The 9,271-nt window shown below is 45.8% G+C and overlaps 1 non-coding gene across 1 annotated transcript; it reads left to right on the top strand.

Annotated features, from left to right (window-relative positions):
• The first annotated feature begins 1,851 nt into the window (after positions 1–1,851).
• Positions 1,852–1,924, top strand: trnav-aac (transfer RNA valine (anticodon AAC)). Its single transcript has one exon. It is a non-coding gene; the product is annotated as a tRNA-Val (tRNA).
• Positions 1,925–9,271: the final 7,347 nt, after the last annotated feature.

Genomic DNA, 9,271 nt, shown 5'->3' with positions numbered 1-9,271 from the left:
GGGGGTGGGGTGAGGTAATTACCTTTTGACTTCTGTTACTATGTTCAGAAACTGCCTTTTCGATTGACTTGAACAGAAACTGCATTTCCAATAAGCACCATGGAAGTTAGCAAAATTTATTGAATCCCTTCTCGTCGATTCCCGCACAGGTTTCCGACTCAGTTGGTATCCACGTGGCTCATGTCCAGGAGTGAACATCTCTGCAGCAAATTGCACGGTTAAAGTAAAAGGCACGGAAAGTGGCATCTCGAACCGGCCCCGAGGTCAGAGCATGCTCACAATGTGATCTGTCGTTCTCGGATTGTAATGCGACCTCCGGTTTTAGGGTGGAGAACATTCTTTGGGACCCTTCTTCTGCAAAACAGACACAGTGACTGAATAAATGCTGCACGGTTTGATGTGGAACACGGCCTGCTCAGCTTTGTGCATTTTCCCTGTAGTCAGGTGTGTTTCGTGTTCCGTGTAAACGTGAAAGTCGTCCTGTTTCGAGCAATGTGTGAAATCATTTAGCAAAGCAAGAATCGAAATTGTAGTAATGTCTAGCAGCTCATGGTTATTTGACCGAAGTGTCCAAGTGTCTCTGCTGTCATGATCGCGTTCGCCTCCCGCGCGGAAAATCGCAAACAGCTCTGCTGTTCCAAAGCGATTTGTGCTTTTACTGGAACCGAATGGAGACTATTATTTCATCGCTGTTGTGAAACAAAGTCCTGCGGTGACTCGACTCGTCGTTATTTGGTTTTCTGTCCAATGGGAAAATCGTTCCAATGAATTTCGGTGTCATATGTTATTGAATTTCTCCCATTTCCTTCATTTCCGTCCTGGAGTCATCAGAAGGAAAAGGTAATCTAATCGAGACTGTGATTGGTGAAATTCACTTTTTATGGCCCGTTCTTATGATGTTCTTTCAATCTCTCTTTTCAGCATTGTCTGGAAAGTGGTGGTGCACTAACGCTGCAGTATGTTTGAAAGAGTAGTTTGGAATTGCCCTGTTTTTAGTTGTGAGATTACTTTATGACTCATGCCCTCGGACTGTGACACATTTAGCATTCATGCATCTCTCTGTCTGAAAATGCATTCGGCATGCCAGTTTTGTTTGTGTTCCGTGAAAAATGCTTTCTGTTTTGCGATTCGCTCAGCACATTACGAGTTAACAGGGTTTCTGAGGTAACTTCGAGCAGCAAAACTCCTCAATTGAGGTCTGGGAAAATTTCACGGAGTATGGTCAGTCGGGGCAAAATTAAGGAAGTTGTTCGTATCTGCAGTGTTTCACAATACTACCTTTCCCGTGAGCAGTCGAACAGACTAAACGATTGTGCCACAGACTGCGATGGAAAACTCCGCTAAAAAGTAATCCTTTACAGCCAGTGTTAGCAACAAGACGTTATGGGGGTACACGGCGTGGAAACAGATATTTAGGTGTATCTCATCCATGCTCACCACATAACCAAAATTAAACAAGTCCCGTTCCCCAGCATTTGGCCCCAATCCCTCTAAACCCATCCTGTCCCGAAACTCATCCGATTACCTTTGCAATTTTCTGAGTGTAATAGCCTCCTCCACTTCCTCTGGGAGCTCATTCCATTCACGCACAACCTTCTGTGTGGGAAATGTGCCTCAGGTCGTTTGTCAATTTCAGCCCACTCACCTTAAACCTATGCTCTCGAGTTTTCAACTCACCCCAATTTGGGTAAAACACAGAAATACTCAGTTTACAACCCTTCCATAAGATCATATCGCAGCCGTTACGCTGCAGGGAAAGTCGTCCCAGCTTATGCCACCTCGCCCTACGGTCCAAACATTGACGAAATCATTGTCTATATATTGTCATCAATCTCACGGCGACATCGGCTGGTTTCTGTAGTGTAGTGGTAATCACGTTCGCCTAACACGCGAAAGGTCCCCAGTTCGAAACTGGGCAGAAACTGCTTTGTTCGTCAACTGCAGCCTTTTACATGGACAAGAACGGAGCTTTCTTGCTTGCTTTCCCATCTGCAAACCTGCCTTCGAATTTGCTTGAAAGAATCTGCTCTCGTAGTGAAATGTAAGGCAACTCCATTTAATTACTGTGTAAAGCATTATAAAGTTTTTCTCCAACCTGGTTCTGATGCATATGCCATTCTGTTTGAGAGTGTCCTTGCCGCGTTCTGATCCTTCCACGAAAAGCAGTACCGCATTTGCATTCCTTGCGCAGGCGGCCCGGTTCAAAGGCAGGGAAGAAGCTGCTGCGCTGGTGTCACAGCGCACCACGGATTCCTGAACTTGTCTGTCTGTCAAATGTACCCCAGAGTCGTCTCTGAAAGGCCTCATTTGGAAGCTGTCTGTCGTTATTCAACGCGCGAGAGTTGGTACCAGATTCCTGAATCATATTTTGGGGCAGTTCGCACGTTAGTGGCTCATTCAATCAGCAACAGCAATGAAATAATTTACACTCTCAGAGGAACCTTTGAACTTGTGCTTTCATAGCGCCGCTAATATTAAGGTGCGCCCCGAGATCTAAGCCATGTTGGAACTGAAACGGAGGAATCGACAGAGAGGCTACAGAATGACATCGCATCCATTTGGTTTTCTTTAAATCACTGACGAGCAGGAAAATGTAAAAGGGGAGAGCGAGTGGGGAAGTGAGGCGGTTGCAGCTCTGGTAAAAGTCCTTCTTTGTGATTCACTCCGCAAACAGAGACTTGAAGGTGACTCAGAGGCGTGTGAGCTCTTCACATCGAGATCAAAAAGCACTCAAGGGCAGTTAGCACCTCTTCCGGAGTGGGGGTGGGGTGAGGTAATTACCTTTTGACTTCTGTTACTATGTTCAGAAACTGCCTTTTCGATTGACTTGAACAGAAACTGCATTTCCAATAAGCACCATGGAAGTTAGCCAAATTTATTGAATCGCTTCTCGTCGATTCCCGCACAGGTTTCCGACTCAGTTGGTATCCACGTGGCTCATGTCCAGGAGTGAACATCTCTGCAGCAAATTGCACGGTTAAAGTAAAAGGCACGGAAAGTGGCATCTCGAACCGGCCCCGAGGTCAGAGCATGCTCACAATGTGATCTGTCGTTCTCGGATTGTAATGCGACCTCCGGTTTTAGGGTGGAGAACATTCTTTGGGACCCTTCTTCTGCAAAACAGACACAGTGACTGAATAAATGCTGCACGGTTTGATGTGGAACACGGCCTGCTCAGCTTTGTGCATTTTCCCTGTAGTCAGGTGTGTTTCGTGTTCCGTGTAAACGTGAAAGTCGTCCTGTTTCGAGCAATGTGTGAAATCATTTAGCAAAGCAAGAATCGAAATTGTAGTAATGTCTAGCAGCTCATGGTTATTTGACCGAAGTGTCCAAGTGTCTCTGCTGTCATGATCGCGTTCGCCTCCCGCGCGGAAAATCGCAAACAGCTCTGCTGTTCCAAAGCGATTTGTGCTTTTACTGGAACCGAATGGAGACTATTATTTCATCGCTGTTGTGAAACAAAGTCCTGCGGTGACTCGACTCGTCGTTATTTGGTTTTCTGTCCAATGGGAAAATCGTTCCAATGAATTTCGGTGTCATATGTTATTGAATTTCTCCCATTTCCTTCATTTCCGTCCTGGAGTCATCAGAAGGAAAAGGTAATCTAATCGAGACTGTGAATGGTGAAATTCACTTTTTATGGCCCGTTCTTATGATGTTCTTTCTATCTCTCTTTTCAGCATTGTCTGGAAAGTGGTGGTGCACTAACGCTGCAGTATGTTTGAAAGAGTAGTTTGAAATTGCCCTGTTGGGAGTTGTGAGATTACTTTATGACTCATGCCCTCGGACTGTGACACATTTAGCATTCATGCATCTCTCTGTCTGAAAATGCATTCGGCATGCCAGTTTTGTTTGTGTTCCGTGAAAAATGCTTTCTGTTTTGCGATTCGCTCAGCACATTACGAGTTAACGGGGTTTCTGAGGTAACTTCGAGCAGCAAAACTCCTCAATTGAGGTCTGGGAAAATTTCACGGAGTATGGTCAGTCGGGGCAAAATTAAGGAAGTTGTTCGTATCTGCAGTGTTTCACAATACTACCTTTCCCGTGAGCAGTCGAACAGACTAAACGATTGTGCCACAGACTGCGATGGAAAACTCCGCTAAAAAGTAATCCTTTACAGCCAGTGTTAGCAACAAGACGTTATGGGGGTACACGGCGTGGAAACAGATATTTAGGTGTATCTCATCCATGCTCACCACATAACCAAAATTAAACAAGTCCCGTTCCCCAGCATTTGGCCCCAATCCCTCTAAACCCATCCTGTCCAGAAACTATCCGATTACCTTTGCAATTTTCTGAGTGTAATAGCCTTCTCCACTTCCTCTGGGAGCTCATTCCATACACGCACAACCTTCTGTGTGGGAAATGTGCCTCAGGTCGTTTGTCAATTTCAGCCCACTCACCTTAAACCTATGCTCTCGAGTTTTCAACTCACCCCAATTTGGGTAAAACACAGAAATACTCAGTTTACATCCCTTCCATAAGATCATATCGCAGCCGTTACGCTGCAGGGAAAGTCGTCCCAGCTTATTCCACCTCGCCCTACGGTCCAAACATTGACGAAATCATTGTCTATATATTGTCATCAATTTCACGTGTCTTTTTTATATCGTTTTCAAGATGTCAATTACGCTGGACAACAACGAGCGATTGGAAACAGAAAGGTGAAACAGAGAATGGCTTCAACTTTCAGTGCTGGATGCCACTGCGCCGCAGGGCGGTGACATCGGCTGGTTTCTGTAGCTTAGTGGTCATCGCGTTCGCCTAACACGCGAAAGGTCCCCAGTTCGAAACTGGGCAGAAACTGCTTTGTTCGTCAACTGCAGCCTTTTACATGGACAAGAACGGAGCTTTCTTGCTTGCTTTCCCACCTGCAAACCTGCCTTCGAATTTGCTTGAAAGAATCTGCTCTCGTAGGGAAATGTAAGGCAACTCCATTTAATTACTGTGTAAAGCATTATAAAGTTTTTATCCAAACTGGTTCTGATCATATGCCATTTTGTTTGAGAGTGTAGTTACCCCCTTCTGATCCTTCCACGAAAAGCAGTACCGCATTTGCATTCCTTGCGCAGGCGGCCCGGTTCAAAGGCAGGGAAGAAGCTGCTGCGCTGGTGTCACAGCGCACCACGGATTCCTGAACTTGTCTGTCTGTCAAATGTACCCCAAAGTCGTCTCTGAAAGGCCTCATTTGGAAGCTGTCTGTCGTTATTCAACGCGCGAGAGTTGGTACCAGATTCCTGAATCATATTTTGGGGCAGTTCGCACGTTAGTGGCTCATTCAATCAGCAACAGCAATGAAATAATTTACACTCTCAGAGGAACCTTTGAACTTGTGCTTTCATAGCGCCGCTAATATTAAGGTGCGCCCCGAGATCTAAGCCATGTTGGAACTGAAACGGAGGAATCGACAGAGAGGCTACAGAATGACATCGCATCCATTTGGTTTTCTTTAAATCACTGACGAGCAGGAAAATGTAAAAGGGGAGAGCGAGTGGGGAAGTGAGGCGGTTGCAGCTCTGGTAAAAGTCCTTCTTTGTGATTCACTCCGCAAACAGAGACTTGAAGGTGACTCAGAGGCGTGTGAGCTCTTCACATCGAGATCAAAAAGCACTCAAGGGCAGTTAGCACCTCTTCCGGAGTGGGGGTGGGGTGAGGTAATTACCTTTTGACTTCTGTTACTATGTTCAGAAACTGCCTTTTCGATTGACTTGAACAGAAACTGCATTTCCAATAAGCACCATGGAAGTTAGCAAAATTTATTGAATCGCTTCTCGTCGATTCCCGCACAGGCTTCCGACTCAGTTGGTATCCACGTGGCTCATGTCCAGGAGTGAACATCTCTGCAGCAAATTGCACGGTTAAAGTAAAAGGCACGGAAAGTGGCATCTCGAACCGGCCCCGAGGTCAGAGCATGCTCACAATGTGATCTGTCGTTCTCGGATTGTAATGCGACCTCCGGTTTTAGGGTGGAGAACATTCTTTGGGACCCTTTTTCTGCAAAACAGACACAGTGACTGAATAAATGCTGCACGGTTTGATGTGGAACACGGCCTGCTCAGCTTTGTGCATTTTCCCTGTAGTCAGGTGTGTTTCGTGTTCCGTGTAAACGTGAAAGTCGTCCTGTTTCGAGCAATGTGTGAAATCATTTAGCAAAGCAAGAATCGAAATTGTAGTAATGTCTAGCAGCTCATGGTTATTTGACCGAAGTGTCCAAGTGTCTCTGCTGTCATGATCGCGTTCGCCTCCCGCGCGGAAAATCGCAAACAGCTCTGCTGTTCCAAAGCGATTTGTGCTTTTACTGGAACCGAATGGAGACTATTATTTCATCGCTGTTGTGAAACAAAGTCCTGCGGTGACTCGACTCGTCGTTATTTGGTTTTCTGTCCAATGGGAAAATCGTTCCAATGAATTTCGGTGTCATATGTTATTGAATTTCTCCCATTTCCTTCATTTCCGTCCTGGAGACATCAGAAGGAAAAGGTAATCTAATCGAGACTGTGATTGGTGAAATTCACTTTTTATGGCCCGTTCTTATGATGTTCTTTCTATCTCTCTTTTCAGCATTGTCTGGAAAGTGGTGGTGCACTAACGCTGCAGTATGTTTGAAATTGCCCTGTTGTTAGTTGTGAGATTACTTTATGACTCATGCCCTCGGACTGTGACACATTTAGCATTCATGCATCTCTCTGTCTGAAAATGCATTCGGCATGCCAGTTTTGTTTGTGTTCCGTGAAAAATGCTTTCTGTTTTGCGATTCGCTCAGCACATTACGAGTTAACGGGGTTTCTGAGGTAACTTCGAGCAGCAAAACTCCTCAATTGAGGTCTGGGAAAATTTCACGGAGTATGGTCAGTCGGGGCAAAATTAAGGAAGTCGTTCGTTTCTGCAGTGTTTCACAATACTACCTTCCCCGTGAGCAGTCGAACAGACTGAACGATTGTGCCACAGACTGCGATGGAAAACTCCGCTAAAAAGTAATCCTTTAAAGCCAGTGTTAGCAACAAGACGTTATGGGGGTACACGGCGTGGAAACAGATATTTAGGTGTATCTCATCCATGCTCACCACATAACCAAAATTAAACAAGTCCCGTTCCCCAGCATTTGGCCCCAATCCCTCTAAACCCATCCTGTCCAGAAACTCATCCGATTACCTTTGCAATTGTCTGAGTGTAATAGCCTCCTCCACTTCCTCTGGGAGCTCATTCCATACACGCACAACCTTCTGTGTGGGAAATGTGCCTCAGGTCGTTTGTCAATTTCAGCCCACTCACCTTAAACCTATGCTCTCGAGTTTTCAACTCACCCCAATTTGGGTAAAACACAGAAATACTCAGTTTACAACCCTTCCATAAGATCATATCGCAGCCGTTACGCTGCAGGGAAAGTCGTCCCAGCTTATTCCACCTCGCCCTCCGGTCCAAACATTGACGAAATCATTGTCTATATATTGTCATCAATTTCACGTGTCTTTTTTTTATCGTTTTCAAGATGTCAATTACGCTGGACAACAACGAGCGATTGGAAACAGAAAGGTGAAACAGAGAATGGCTTCAACTTTCAGTGCTGGATGCCACTGCGCCACAGGGCGGTGACATCGGCTGGTTTCTGTAGCTTAGTGGTCATCGCGTTCGCCTAACACGCGAAAGGTCCCCAGTTCGAAACTGGGCAGAAACTGCTTTGTTCGTCAACTGCAGCCTTTTACATGGACAAGAACGGAGCTTTCTTGCTTGCTTTCCCACCTGCAAACCTGCCTTCGAATTTGCTTGAAAGAATCTGCTCTCGTAGTGAAATGTAAGGCAACTCCATTTAATTACTGTGTAAAGCATTATAAAGTTTTTCTCCAACCTGGTTCTGATGCATATGCCATTCTGTTTGAGAGTGTCCTTGCCGCGTTCTGATCCTTCTACGAAAAGCAGTACCGCATTTGCATTCCTTGCGCAGGCGGCCCGGTTCAAAGGCAGGGAAGAAGCTGCTGCGCTGGTGTCACAGCGCACCACGGATTCCTGAACTTGTCTGTCTGTCAAATGTACCCCAAAGTCGTCTCTGAAAGGCCTCATTTGGAAGCTGTCTGTCGTTATTCAACGCGCGAGAGTTGGTACCAGATTCCTGAATCATATTTTGGGGCAGTTCGCACGTTAGTGGCTCATTCAATCAGCAACAGCAATGAAATAATTTACACTCTCAGAGGAACCTTTGAACTTGTGCTTTCATAGCGCCGCTAATATTAAGGTGCGCCCCGAGATCTAAGCCATGTTGGAACTGAAACGGAGGAATCGACAGAGAGGCTACAGAATGACATCGCATCCATTTGGTTTTCTTTAAATCACTGACGAGCAGGAAAATGTAAAAGGGGAGAGCGAGTGGGGAAGTGAGGCGGTTGCAGCTCTGGTAAAAGTCCTTCTTTGTGATTCACTCCGCAAACAGAGACTTGAAGGTGACTCAGAGGCGTGTGAGCTCTTCACATCGAGATCAAAAAGCACTCAAGGGCAGTTAGCACCTCTTCCGGAGTGGGGGTGGGGTGAGGTCATTACCTTTTGACTTCTGTTACTATGTTCAGAAACTGCCTTTTCGATTGACTTGAACAGAAACTGCATTTCCAATAAGCACCATGGAAGTTAGCAAAATTTATTGAATCCCTTCTCGTCGATTCCCGCACAGGTTTCCGACTCAGTTGGTATCCACGTGGCTCATGTCCAGGAGTGAACATCTCTGCAGCAAATTGCACGGTTAAAGTAAAAGGCACGGAAAGTGGCATCTCGAACCGGCCCCGAGGTCAGAGCATGCTCACAATGTGATCTGTCGTTCTCGGATTGTAATGCGACCTCCGGTTTTAGGGTGGAGAACATTCTTTGGGACCCTTCTTCTGCAAAACAGACACAGTGACTGAATAAATGCTGCACGGTTTGATGTGGAACACGGCCTGCTCAGCTTTGTGCATTTTCCCTGTAGTCAGGTGTGTTTCGTGTTCCGTGTAAACGTGAAAGTCGTCCTGTTTCGAGCAATGTGTGAAATCATTTAGCAAAGCAAGAATCGAAATTGTAGTAATGTCTAGCAGCTCATGGTTATTTGACCGAAGTGTCCAAGTGTCTCTGCTGTCATGATCGCGTTCGCCTCCCGCGCGGAAAATCGCAAACAGCTCTGCTGTTCCAAAGCGATTTGTGCTTTTACTGGAACCGAATGGAGACTATTATTTCATCGCTGTTGTGAAACAAAGTCCTGCGGTGACTCGACTCGTCGTTATTTGGTTTTCTGTCCAATGGGAAAATCGTT

The sequence above is a fragment of the Chiloscyllium punctatum genome, chromosome 12, assembly GCF_047496795.1.
Source record: "Chiloscyllium punctatum isolate Juve2018m chromosome 12, sChiPun1.3, whole genome shotgun sequence".
Taxonomy (NCBI): domain Eukaryota; kingdom Metazoa; phylum Chordata; class Chondrichthyes; order Orectolobiformes; family Hemiscylliidae; genus Chiloscyllium; species Chiloscyllium punctatum.
The sequence above is the reverse complement of the archived record's forward strand: the minus strand, read 5'-3'. Positions and strand labels throughout refer to the sequence as shown.